We start from the raw sequence: 12906 nt of genomic DNA on the forward strand, positions 1-12906 counted from the left end.
AGGCGTAGTGATGGTACGATCAATTACCATGTTTGTCTATTATTAGATAGGATATAGACTAGAGGCCCAGTGCATGAAACTCGTGCACTAGAGGGGGGTCCCTCAGCCCAGCCTGTCCCTTCTCACAGTCCCAGAGCCCTCAGGGGATGTCACTGTGGGGAGCGGGCCTAAGCCACAGTCTGGCCTCCTGTGGGAGGCAACTGGCCGATCAGGGGAAGGCACCGCTCCCATCACCTCCTCACTGCTGCCGCCTCTGGCCTCCCTCTGTGGGAGGCGACTCTGCGATCAGAGGAAGGCAGCACCATCATGCCTCTGCTGTTGCCACTGCCGGCTACGAGGCTTCCTGAGCCTCAGCCATCGCAGCCATTGTGGCTTGCCTGAGCCTCGCCCAGCCCTCATTGCCTGAGCCTTGGGCCTTCAAAGTGGCAGTGGCCATCGGCAACTTGCTGGAGCCCTGGACTAGCCCTGGGAAAGCGGCAGCGGCCATCAGGAGCGCTCACAGCTGCCGCCGCCATATCGGAGTTCAGGCCACCTTCCGACGGGCCCCACCTCCCCTGCCCTGTCCCCACTTGCCTGGGGCCGGCACTGGGCAAGTGGCAGCGGCCATTGCGTCCCCAACACTGCAAGTCCCAGCACACCCACTGCACATGCAGCCTGCTAATCGGTTGTTACTGTGATGGCAACCCAACCAATTAGCATATTACCTCTTTATTAGATAGACTAGAGGCCCGGTGCACAAAAATTTGTGCACTTGGGTGGGTCCCTCAGCCCGGCCTGTGCCTTCTCGCAGTCTGGGGTGCCTCGGGGGCCCCTTCCCCTGGCTGCTGGCACCAGTTTTCCTCTGGTGCCCAGAACCCAGGCCTTTTGCTCTTCGCCTGGGAGGGGCCTGCGTGACAAGCTCTGATCTGTGCTGGCCGCTGGGGCCCTGGGGGCAGAGGCAGCGCGGCGGGCTCAGCGCTTAGCTCTGTGCCGGCCACATGGGCACGGGGAGCGGGGCCGGCACGGTGGACGAGGGGCTTAGCTCTTTGCGGGCTTCGCTTGCTACACCGGCCTTCATTCACTGCACCTGCCCAGGGCCAGTGGGCTTTGCTCAGTCACTTGGCGCCTACATATGCAAATTAGCCATCTTTGTTGGCGGTTAATTTGCATATCGCCCGGATTAGCCAATGGGGAGCGTAGCGAAGGTACAGTTAATTACCCTTTTTGTTTTTTATTAGATAGGATGTACTGAACCTGGCCATGTGGCCTGGTTGGTTAGAGCAGTGGTTGCCAACCTTTTGGGCCTCACGGACCACCAGTTGGCGACCGCTGGGTTAGAGCACTGTCCTGTACCCCAAAAAGGTTGCAATTTCGATCCCCAGTCAGGATGCTTATGGGGAGACAACCAACCAATGTTTCTCTGTCACAATGTTTCTCTCCTCCCTCCCTCTTTCTAAAATCAGTGAAGAATAAAGGGAAAAAAATTATATAGTTTAAGCTTAGAAAAACCATGAAGAAATGTAATGTGAGGAGGTAGAAAAATTCTTTTTGTTAGTTTTAAATGTATTAATGATTGAATGAAATAGTAATGGTGTTCTTAGCATTTAAAATGAGCTCAGGGTCTGGATTCATCGCGTTCTAGAAATCATAAATATTATGTAAATGAAACTGTGTCCCTGTAGGTAATTTGAGAAACTCACACTATTACAAATGTTACACTTTCAAAGGAGGAACCTTCAGCTGGTGAATTCTGGAAACTAAAAGACCAAGATTATTGATTCTTAGATACAGTTTAGAATAGTTGCTGTTGTTGCTGTTATTCCTCACCAGAGGACATATTTCATAGATTTCTAGAGAGAGTAGAAGGGAGGGAGAGAGAGAAACTTTGCATCGATGGGTTGCCTACTGCATATGCCTGGACCGGAGCTGGAGATCGAGCCTGCAACTGAGATATGTGCCCTTGACCAGAATTGAACCCAGGACCCTTCAGTCTGTGGGCTCTATCCACTAAGCCAAACCAGCCAGGGCTAGAACAGCTTTTAAAGAGTAATTTATGAGCAATGAAAAGAAAAGTAATGATATTCAGATAGCTACATTGGTTCAGCACGTGATTCGGTCTCCTAAGGTGTCAGATACTCTTTGCAGGAGCGCCGGAGTTTCCTCTCTGACTCACATGGTGCTTGTATCTTGAGTCTGTGGTGTTGGTGTCCAGTGAATGCCTCCAATAGCTTAGCCTTGCCAGGAAGCGAGCCAGAGACACTGTTGCTTCAGGTGGCACCATGTTGCTGAGATGGTTCAATTCACTTCAGCAGACACTCAGGAGGTGACTCCACAGGGCCGGGAGGCGCCTACACAAACCTTGAGGAAAAGATGAGGCAGCAAGAGTGTTAGTCCACAGAGGACCAGCAGAGGAATGGCTTGGTGTGGAAAACTGTGGGTTTTTTAAAAGTTTATTGTGTGTTAATATAAGGAGAGTTTGGGTGAGGATTAGGGTTACTGAACATAGGTTTACTTATGCTTTGACATTTGTGACTATTAGCAATTGTGTTCTGTGGAACATTAAAAAATTGTACTATGAGAAAGTATATTTCTAGAAATTAATTGGTTAATAAACTTACCAATCTAAAAAATACTGGCATCACAGACAATTCACAATTCCTTATGAAGAGATCAAAATTCTGCCACCCTGATGCTAATTTTTGGAATATTGATTTTAAGCTATTTATCAAGAAAAAAGACTCAGGAAGAACCTTTGACTCCTCTCCCTTTTCTTCCTGCCCAGATACTCTTCTCTTTCTCTGTTGCCATCTAGTGTACATCTAAGGAATAGCACCTATCTACGAAGCTACTAGTGTATCTGCTCATATCACTTTGCAAGGATCCCTGAAGGCCCCAGGGCACCTAATATCATTCCTAGTTCAGAATGTCTGTTTACCCATGTTTTCTTTCTGTCTTTGAACCTCTCCTGCATGTGGGGTCTCTGATTCTCTCATGTATGTGAGATTCCCATACATATGTGTGCCTTAAATTGGTTAATTTCTGTTGCTAATCTGTGTCATATTACTTGCTTATTAGGCCAGAAAAGAACCTTAAGTTTAAAGGGAAGTTTGTTTCTCCCCCACATAAGCAAGTAATCATATATTTTATAGAATATAAATTTTGGAAGTACATCTACACCCTGTTCTGAAGTAAAATTTAATAATTTATCTAAAAAAGTAACATGTTTGGGGCTGAATGATTTTATCAATGAAATATGGAACAACCTACTAATTTAGGTACTGGATAAACTTTTATTTACCATTCCAAAAGTGAGAATAAAGATGACCAAAGATTTACATTTTGCATGTTGATTTTTAAAAACATATTATTTCCTACACAATGCAATTTGACTGACAGGTTCAAATTTCCTTTTGGCTAATACAAAGTGAGCTACTCAGCAAATCATCATGCACTATATGGGTGATTTAATTTTAGTATAAAATTAAAGATATTTATGTAGAAAGTAAAAAAACAACAACTCTAAATACTAATTTTATGCGGTTTTTATGAAGTCTCCTTAGCATGAACCATTTCAGTAGATTAATGAAGTCAAAAGTCAATTTGCAGTAGGCTGAAGAAGTAAAGATGTGCAAACTGAAATTATATGCTTCTCTTTTACCAAGTACCACAGAGAGAGTGGAGGAAGCTGTGCTAATCTAAAGGAAGCCTGCAGAGACAAGAAGGGGTGGGGGAGGACGGAAGGGAGAAAGGAAGGGAGGGATAAAGGGAGGGAGGGAAGGAGGTAGGTAAGTTCAAAGGGAAGGGAGAAATTGGTGGGATGCGAAGCCAATTGCTGAGGCTTGCAAAGTAAGTGTAAGGAGAAGAAATGGCAACAGCAAGAGCCTCGCTTTTGCTTCAACCCAGAACTATTTGTATTTTTAAAATTTGATTGTTAACCATTTGAAAGGGACCATGTTCTTTTCACATTGTATAACCTACTAAATCCAAGGGTCTCTCCTTCCTGAAGTTACAGTGGAGAAGTCAGCTGGGGCTGTGGGCATCACCAGGCTCTACTGGAGCCAGGGGGTTCATTTCCAAGATGCCTGACCCACACAGTTGCTGGCAAGAGGCCTCAGGTCTTTGCCATGGGGCCTCTCCATAGGGTTGCCAAGTGTCCCAAAGCACAGCAGCTGGTTTCCCCCAAAACAAGTGGGCCAAGAGAAAGAAGCCAAAGTTGTAATGTCTTCTATGACCCAGAGAAATGTCAATTAAGGAGTTGAATATCTGAATATAAAGTTCAGGAGAACAGCTGGGGAGGAAATATAAATTTGTTTAAAAGTATGAGAATAAATGGAATCACCCAAGGAATGAGTACAGATATAAGAGGCGATGGTTTTAGACTGAGCCCTGGGGAGCTCCAACATTGAGAAGACAGGGAGAAAAGGGAAACTAGCGAAAGAGACTGAGAAGGAGTAACAATGAGATAAAATAAAAAGTATGCTGTCCTAGGAGAAATAAAAATGTGTATTAAAGGGAAGGAGTGATTCATCAACTATATCTTGGGCTGCAGCTAAGTCAGGTAAAACGAGGACTGAGAATGGACCATGGAATTAGGAAGGCGCATTAGTAACCTGGTCCAGGTCGCTTCATGGGCTCTGGAGACCAAAGGCTGAGAAGGGTGAGCTTACAGAGAACAGAAGAGGAAGTAAGGTCTATCCCTAACATTTGAGAAACCAGGGCACAAGTACAAAGGGAGGCTAATACACATTCTCATAATTTCAACTAGTAGTTAAGTCTTTAGTAAAGAAAATGAAGTTTCAGGAATTCCCATCATCTATTCAAGTTGTAGGTTTGACGAGAATAATTTTCTTGCTTATTTTGTTTTGATCAATAATTAACCATTAAATAAAAACTTATAATGTCCTATTTATGATTTCTATGTGGGTCCTGCTCAAAAGAAACTTTTGCTTTGTTCCGGCTTTTAAAAATGTAAATAGACTGCCTTTTGCAAATTTTCTATTCTTTTCCCTCCAATTTTCATCTTTCCTGAGGGAAGTACTTATAAAGCAACACTCTATTTTTTCTTATTTTTATCCTATCTATTTTTATCACTGTTTTGACATACTCATCCCAAATGATTTAAAAAATTAAGAAGTAAATGTCATTGTTTTCAAAGTATTCAAATATGGATATATTTCTATAAAAAATGTGAGTTAAAAATGTTTAAAAATTGAAAAATTATTCCTCATATATTTTCAAATATTTTCTCTCTTAAAATATTCAAAACTATTTCTTAAAATTAAGACATAATTATTAGTGGAATCAATTTTGAATAAAAATTCTTTTAAATTTAATTTTTAATTTAATATTAAATACATTAGAAAAATAACACCATGCCCAATTTCAACCTTTAAGCCATCTAGTGATATCATACTTACTGAACATGAATATCATATCCAAACATAAATACATACAAATTTAAGAATAAAATGAATGCTCACTCCTGCATGTGTAACCTTCGAGAGCACTTCACTAACAAGTGAGGACCTCCACAACCACACAGGAGAACACACAGTGGAACAAGAAAATGACGGGACACTGCGGGCATCTACTGCATTCATGCCCTCTGACAGGAAGGATTTGATACGTTAATTTGTTACTCTCACCTAAGTGCTTCCTCTGCTCTTCCTTTTCCATGTGAAGAACAAAACACACAACTTTCGCAGCATTTTGTTTCAAGGACTTTGGGCAAGAGAAGTAGGGAAGTTTCTCCAGTGATCTGAAAAGAGACCTGGAGAGTGACTCTTCGTAACTGAATTTCATCACTTTCATCACTTATTCAGCACTTTCTCTCTCCCCTCCCCCACCAAAGGAGAGCAATAAAAAGGGTCAGAAACACCCCATTCTGTTTCAACAATAGTCTCTGTTATCTGCACACAATATCCAAGTAAGAGCTTTGGGGTGCAGGACTTTGGGGACAAAGACTCGGACCTTCAGGTAGAGGGATGAAAGCACTATGATTAGTATCTGAGAATTATTGGGAGCATTGCGTTTGATAGAGAATAAAGGGTACATAAAAGTCTTCCTAAACTTCCAATCCATCTCATTGTTTTTGTGTGTGGGTGTTTTGTTTTTTTATTTTTAAAAAAATATATTTTATTGATTCTTTACAGAGAGGAAGGGGGAGGGATAGAAAGTTAGAAACATCGATGAGAGAGAAACATCGACCAGCTGCCTCCTGCACATTCCCCACTAGGTATGTGCCCACAACCAAGGTACATGCCCTTGACCGGAATCAAACCTGGGACCCCTGAGTCTGCAGGCCAATGCTCTATCCACTGAGCCAAACCGGTTAGGACTGTTTTTTTACTTTTTAAATTAAATTTACTGGGGTTGTTTAAAAAAAAATCAAATGAAGGTCTAGCCTAAGATGGAAAATTTCCTCTAGTTTTGGCAAACAAACTATTTTCTATTTAAAGACCTTTTTATTTTTTATTAAACCCTCTGTCTTATTTTCTTCAGTCTTTTTTTTGTAAATATATTTTATTGATTTTTTACAGAGAGGAAGAGAGAGGGTTAGAGAGTTAGAAACATCGATGAGAGAGAAACATCGAACAGCTGCCTCCTGCATACTCCCCACTGGGGATTGCCTGCAACCAAGGTACATGCCCTTGACTGGAATCGAACCCGGGACCCTTGAGTCCGCAGGCCAATGCTCTATCCACTGAGCCAATCCGGTTAGGGCATTTTCTTCAGTCTTAATTTCTTTTAGTTCCTATAGATGGATTAATTTATGTAATTGCAGTATATATTCCATTAGTTTTTACAGAGGAAAGTTGTGTAGTTTTGCACATATTCTGTTCTGTAGATATAATGCAGAATTTTCTAAACAGTTAAAATCTAAAATTGTTTTTTTGAAACAAACAAACATACAAATCTCTTCCAAGCAGTTTTTTAGTCAGTTTTCCATACTTAATTCTATGAAAGGCTTAGTCCTCCACTGAGCGCATGAAAAAAGTGATCCCAGATGCAGCTTTTATTTCACTGCACACAAACTGAAAATGAATATGCTCTTTCATTTGGGGACAAAATTCATTTGTAAAGAAACAGAAAAACGCAATCTGAGATCAAAAGCCTATTATAGTGCTAGCATGAAAGATAATTTCAGGTCAGTTAATTCTACTGAAATACATGGCTATATACTGTTTATTTGCTTGTGCATTCCTACATGAGAAGTGACATACACTTAAAATTTATTGGAATATGAAGGGTGTATGTAGAAGTGAGTAATGCTCCAAAGAGTACCAGGAAATTCAAAATTAATAAGCTAACAAGCTGAGGCAAAAGAAAAAAAGATTATCTTAGTAAAATATATAGTGTCTCCTTAAAAATACAATTGGAATTTTAATATGCAATAGTCTCATTTTAAGCATAATATTTTTTTAAAAAGTTGAATTAGTAAGAAAACAGAAACACTATTATCTCTGAGCTGGAAATTAATTTTTAAAGATTTGTATTTTAATTTCATCAATTTGTTTTTAAGGTAGAATCCTTGTATAGATTACATAATCTACGTATGTGATTTCATGGATGGACAGACAGGTTGAAAGAGATTTAGTGACATGTTAAGGTCAATCAGTAATTAGCTGGGAAAGGAAGTATGCTCTCCTAGCAGGTTAGATGGGATAAGTAGCTTCCAGATTTGAAATGTCTCTGACAGGGCTCAGCTCATTCTATCCCCAAATACGCCACACGGGCATATTTCCATATTTTATGCTGAGGAATCCGAGAAACTGCAGGTTGGAATAAATTTCTAAGCCCAAGATGCAGCCTCTCCAGCCTAGGATGTGAATCAAAACTGAAGCAACATTTATATGCCTGTAAAATTCAGTGATTCTCAACGTGAGGGGTCGCGACCCCTGAAAATACATCCTGCATATCAGATATTTACATTACGATTCATAACAGTAGCAAAATTACAGTTATCAAGTAGCAACGAAAATAATTTTATGGTTGGGGGTCACCACAACATGAGGAACTGTGTTAAAGGGTCGCGGCATTAGGAAGGTTGAGAACCATTATCTGCTTGGCCGGAAAGGCAGCCTGTGCCCACTTCCTTAGGTATCAATGGATTTGTTTAAATATTTTACTTACAAACGGTATCGTACGCTTATAAATAATTCAAACAAAAGAAAAGCTTACAATGCTGTTATTTCAAAATACTTTCCATTATGCAGCTTCATTTTCTCTTAAACGGCATAATATCCAGTTTTGCAGCCTTCTCAGGAAATTTTTCTCTCCATCTCAAATGTTGACTTTGATCAGGAGCTAGTTTTCAGTCAAACACATTGTTTTGGTGTTTGTAAAATAAATTCAGCCCCTTGCTAGGACTCCATCATTCTGACTTTATAAACAGTGATATGGGAAGTGAAATCTAGATTTCTGACATCACCAATGTCTCCAGCTATTCAATTTCCTCACCTTCTCTTACAAAAAAAAATCATCAACAGGAAGAAGAAATAAGAACACAATTTGACACAATTTGGACCCCTAAATCCATCAATGTTCTACCAAACATAAAGTTCTCTAGAAATTTCTTTCAGATTTCTTCTATGTGTTTAATTCTATAATAATCATCACTGGGATACAGAAATCAACCCAAGCCATTATGCTCAATTAATATTTGACAAAGGAGGCAAAAGCATACAATGGAGTCAAGAGAGGCTCTTCAATAAATGTTGTTGGGAAAATTGGGCAGATACATGCAAAAAAAATGAAACTAGACCACAACTTACACCATACACAAGAATAAACTCAAAATGAATGAAAGACTTAAATGTAAGTTGGGAAACCATAAAAATCCTATAAGAAACCACAGGCAACAAAATCTCGACATCTCTCGTAGCAATGTTTATGAATACATCTCTTAGGGCAAAGGAAATTAAGGAGAAAATAAACAAATGGAACTACAGCAAAATAAAAAGCTTCTGCACAGCAAAAGAAACCATCAACAAAAGGAAAAGGAAGCCCACTGTATAGGAGAACATATTTGGCAATGAAACATTTGATAAAGGGTTAATATCCAAAATATATAAGGAACTCATACAACTTAACAAAAGGAAGACAATCCAATTAAAAAATAGGCAGAAGACCTAAATAGACACTTCTCGAAAGTAGACATACAGATGGCCAAGAGGTATATGAAAAAATGCTCAAGGTCACTGATCATCAAAGAGATGCAAATTAAAACAACAATGAAGTATCACCTCACACCTGTCAGAATGGCTACCATCAACAAATCAGCAAATGATAAGTGCTGGTGAGGATGTGGAGAAGAGGGAACCCTAGTACACAGCTGGTGGGAATGCAGACTGGTGCAGCCATTATGGAAAACAGCATGGAGGTTCCTCAAAAAATTTAAATATGAATCTGCCATTTGACCCAGTGCTCCCACTTCTAGGAATATATCCGAAGAAACCCGAAACACTGGTCAGAATATATTTACCCCTATGTTCATCGCATCACAATTTACAATCGCTGAGATCTGGACACAGCCCAAGTGCCCACAATAGGGCGGTGGAGGCCTGGGGTGGGGGTGGGCTGGAAGGGGTCAAGGGGGGGTGGAAAGGGGGACGTATGTAATACTTTCAACAATAAAGATTTATAAAAAGAAAATAAATCCTGCTAAATCACACACACACACATCACTGGGATAGTGTTTCACAAAGGAAGGTAGGTGGGCCACCTGAGTCAGAATCACCACAGCAGGATGGTAAAACTGTAGATGACCAACCTGGCCCCCCGACCTTCCAGTTCAGAGTGCCTTATGGTAGGGCGAGGACATGCATTTTTAACAGGCTCCTCCACCCCCAATCCTGCTCCAAGGGATTCTCATCCACACTGATTTTCAAGAATCCTGTGGTTTGGGAAGTCCTAGCTACAGTCCTCACGAGCCCCTATGCCCTGCTCTAGACAGAGTGTGATAGCACTAATAAAATGGATCATATGATAACTATGGGATTCTTCCCTTACTCCTAGAAAAGGACAATAAACTTAAATTTGCAGTAAATGCAAATTTAATTTACCTAGAAAGAATGAAACTAGCACAGGTGTCTGCATTAAGTTCTCTCACTTTTTGTTTTACATCTATATAAATCAATAGATCTGGAAATTTCTTGTGCAATAAACAAATTCTGCTTCTTCACCTTTTCCCAGATAACAGAGTTCCCTTTAAATGTACTTAGACCAGCCCTAACCGGTTTGGCTTGGTGGATAGAGCGTCAGCCTGCGGACTGAAAGGTCCCAGGTTTGATTCCGGTCAAGGGCACCTTGGTTGCGGGCACATCCCCAGTAGGTGTGCAGGAGGCAGCTAATCGATGTTTCTCTCATCGATGTTTCTAACTCTGTATCCATGTTTCTAACTCTCTATCCCTCTCCCCTCCTCTCTGTAAAAAATCAATAAAATTAAGAAAAAAATGTACTTAGACCAACCCTTGTCTAGTTGTGAACTGAATGCTGTGTCTACAACAAATTACAGCCAACCTCGATTTCTTAGACATATTCACACAATACTAAAGTAGAACTCTATTAAAAACAAAATAAATAAGTTGCACAGTGTATTAGAAAGCCATAAAGCTATGGAGAAAAACAAAACCAGAAAATGGATAGGAAATGCCAGATAGGGGGCAGATTGCAATTTTATTTTATTTTTTATACTTTTTTTTGAGAGATTGCAATTTTAAATATGGTAGCCAGGGAAGGCTCCACTGAGAATGTGACATTTGAGAAATAAAAATAAATGGAGTGAGAGTTTGAGTCATACAGATATTAAGGTTAGCACTTTCCAGACAGAAGAAACAACAAATGCAAAAGCCCCGAGATCTGAATGTGTCTAGTGTGTTTGAAAAGCAGCACATGGTGTGGCTGAGCAGAGTGAGCAGGGCAGGAAGTAGTGGATGAGGCAAAGAGGTGGGGGAGAGGAGGCAGGAAGCTTACGACCAGGGCAAGAATTTTAGCTTTCACTCTGAGGGAAATGGAGCCACTGGAGGGTTTTGAGCAGAGGAGTAACATGACCTCACACTCAAAAGCATCAGTCTGGTTACGTAAGAATCTTTTTTAGAGAAACAAAGGTGGAAATAGTAAAAACTGGTGGTGGTGATGATAGCAGTGAGAAAGAGCTGGATTCTAGGGTTTGCTGGTGGGTCTTATATAAATTATGAGAAAAGGAAGAGCTGAGAACTCTAAGGTTCTGTGGCCTGAACAACCACAGGATGCTGTTATCAATGAAGAAGGTTCCACCTGGACATGTTACAGTTGAGATGTGTGTTAGATATCCCAGTGGAGTTGAGTGCAGAGATTGGAAATGGAAAAAAAAAATGTTTGAAACACATTTAGACTTATCCAACTCACTAGTAAAATTATTTCCTAAAGACTGACCTCTTTATGAAGTAATTTTTAAGTACATAAGCTCTGTAATATCCCACTAACAGAAAGTCTACCTTTAACAATACTAAGAATAGCTTACTTAACATTTACTTATTATATAATATTTACTACATGCCCTGTACTATTCTAATAGCCCTTTAAATAATTTGTGATTCCTTGAAATTAACTACCTGAAAGTCTTTGTAACTCGTTTTTTAGTGGCTCTCTATGTTTCCCTGTAAACATACAGGGTAACTATATTTAGGCATGGGCCATGTGTCAATGACAATTGTCACAGTAATGCTGCAAAATAAACATCCCACAAGGGAGAGTCTTAAAATAACCATTTATTATTGCTCCTAAGCTGTCAGCCAGCCAGGCAGTTCTAGTCTCAGGCAGTCACCTCTAGCCAACTCAGGTTGGGCTGATCCAAAATACCTGGGATGAGGCAGCCTTGTTCCAGCTGCTCCCAGCCTCCAGGAGGCCAACCCAGGCTCGCTTACACTGATGGCAGGGTTTCAAGAGAGAAAGGAACGCAAGGCTTCTTGAGGTTTAGACTTGGGGCTTTTACACTGTAATTTCCATCACGTCCATCGGCCAAAGCGACTTACTAGGTCATCCCAGATTCAAAGGGTGGGGAAACAGACCCCAATTTGTGATGCAAGAAGCTGCAAAGTCACATTGCAAGGGGAAAATGGGCACAAGGTGAATGGGCTTTTTTTGTGACTTATCTACCCTTTCACGCGTTTTCATTGGCACTACTCTGAAACACTCCAATGTAGGGTCAGTTCCCAAGGATTTCCAAGTATATATGAAACCTGCAACAAGAGAGGCTACATTCGGCCATAAAACAAATCTTATCCAATGTACATTCTTAGACCCTGACAGAACTAGAAATCAGTAAAGAGAAAGGTTATCTGGAAAATCCTCAAATATACGGAAAGTGAACAACACATAGGCCCAAGAGGAAGGCTAAAGGGAAATTTTAAATATTTTGAACGAAATAAAAATTAAAATAGCCTCTCTCTTATCCATGAGGGATATCCAAGACTCCCATTGGAGGCCTGGAGCTGGGGACAGTACTGAACCCTATACAAACACCGTGTTTTCCCCTGGGCATACATACCTACGATACAGTTTAATTTAAAATTAGGCAAAGAGATGAACAACAATAATACCATAGAACAATTTTTATTTTTTAATTTTTTTTTTGAGATGGAGAAACATCCCTGTGAGAGAAATACATCCATCAAGTGTCACCCATACACACCCCAACCGGGATTAAACCCACCACCTTCCAGTTGCAGCGATGACGCCCCAAACAACGAAGCCACACGGGGCAGAGCTAACATGGAACAATTTTAACAACGTGTTATACTCGGAGTCACGTCAGTGTGGCCTCTCGCTCTCAAAAATATCTCACTTCAGTAACTTACCTTTCCATGGAAGGGACCCACTCGGCAGCTTCTCCTGGTGTATCTGAGTCGCCGGAACCACTGCTCTTCTGCTTCGGGGCCATCACTG

Source organism: Myotis davidii, unplaced genomic scaffold (assembly GCF_000327345.1).
Source record: "Myotis davidii unplaced genomic scaffold, ASM32734v1 scaffold370, whole genome shotgun sequence".
Classification (NCBI taxonomy): Eukaryota; Metazoa; Chordata; class Mammalia; order Chiroptera; family Vespertilionidae; genus Myotis; species Myotis davidii.